Source organism: Saccopteryx bilineata, chromosome 9, assembly GCF_036850765.1.
Source record: "Saccopteryx bilineata isolate mSacBil1 chromosome 9, mSacBil1_pri_phased_curated, whole genome shotgun sequence".
NCBI classification, from domain to species: Eukaryota; Metazoa; Chordata; class Mammalia; order Chiroptera; family Emballonuridae; genus Saccopteryx; species Saccopteryx bilineata.
This window is the reverse complement of record NC_089498.1, coordinates 26,616,902-26,618,490: the sequence shown is the minus strand read 5'-3', so window position 1 is coordinate 26,618,490 and position 1,589 is coordinate 26,616,902. Positions and strand designations below refer to the sequence as shown.

The 1,589-nt window shown below is 42.3% G+C and overlaps 1 non-coding gene across 1 annotated transcript; it reads right to left on the bottom strand.

The window, feature by feature from the left end:
- Positions 1-1,042: 1,042 nt before the first annotated feature.
- Positions 1,043-1,118, bottom strand: TRNAP-GGG (transfer RNA proline (anticodon GGG)). The gene has a single exon. It is a non-coding gene; the product is annotated as a tRNA-Pro (tRNA).
- Positions 1,119-1,589: the final 471 nt, after the last annotated feature.

The window sequence follows — 1,589 nt, the reverse complement described above, 5'->3', positions numbered from 1 at the left end:
AGATCTGTTTTCTCAACAAATTTTTATGTTAGGCAGAGAGGTTTTTATTTAAAAGTATAAGTATGAAATGTAAGTATCAAAAAAAAATTAATGCCATCACGCTCGTATTTTACTGTGTTCTTGGAAAAGTTTCTTTTTCAGCTTTCAGTAATCAAGGAGGATATACAAGCTCAGATCCAGGACCTTCCGGAGAATGGACGAAATATGGCAGAGGTATAAAGAACAGGAAATAAACCAAAACGTGTTCCAAAACCTCTCAGAAATTGTGTTGTCAATCAAATACAGTGACCTGATATTTAAGGCAAACCAGTAGGAGGCTCCTTTCTCTTGGTAACAAAGAGGACCTTGTCTGCCAAACATGACAGGGAGCCCTGACGGCATATTTCTAAAAGGTTATTTCACATATAAAGACAATCAATGTCTATAGTGAGGACCAACAAGGATGATTGGCTTAAATATAAACCCTTACGTACGAGAGAAGGGTTTGACTGAAGAGGAACATAGGAAAATATTTTAAAGCAGATTTATTAGTGAGATTGAGAACATCTAGGTAAAATACCTTTTCTATTCCCTTCTAATGTTGATCATTGATGGCCCCATTACCACAGAATAATCTAGGGCTTTTACTGTTGATGGTAAGCGCACCCATTTAACTTGCATAACACGCGTAAATTTATTTATTTTTTAAATCAAGGATTACATTTCATACATAAGATACAATACGCTTGTTTCCTTTTTTTTTTTTTTTTTTTGTATTTTTCTGAAGCTGGAAACGGGGAGAGAGAGTCAGACAGACTCCCGCATGCGCCCGACCGGGATCCACCCGGCACGCCCACCAGGGGGCGATGCTCTGCCCCTCCAGGGCGTCGCTCTGTCATGACCAGAGCCACTCTAGCGCCTGGGGCAGAGGCCAAGGAGCCATCCCCAGCGCCCGCCTGGGCCATCTTTGCTCCAATGGAGCCTTGGCTGCGGGAGGGGAAGAGAGAGACAGAGAGGAAGGAGAGGGGGAGGGGTGGAGAAGCAGATGGGCGCTTCTCCTGTGTGCCCTGGCCAGGAATCGAACCCAGGACTTCTGCACCCCAGGCCGACGCTCTACCACTGAGCCAACCGGCCAGGGCTACCGCTTGTTTCCTTTTGAGGTTTTTTTTTTAAATGATAAACAATGAAATCAGTACCTGGGGAGAGCTCTAATGTTAACTCGTAGTAATTACATTATTTTTTGTGGCACTTAACACTGCCTGTTAGAAAGAACATCACAGGCATTGCCAAGATTCACAAGACTTTTCTGAGCACTTTAATTAAAGAGAAATGAATGGGTTGGATAACTTGTGGGACATGTAGGACTTTGCAAATTAGAAATGGACAAACCCTGCTGCACCATTTTCAACTATCCTGGTGGCAGATCATAATTCCGTGTTTTTGTCTGTTCTTTTTTCTCAGCGCTGTGAATTTTACACGGTAACCACCCTCGCCCCTCAATGTGAGAATCTGAGTCTCTATAATCAGCTCATGTTATTCCTGCTTTACATGTATATCATTATTTGAGGCATATTCTTTTTCAGTGGTTAATAAGTATGTATTATCTTCCC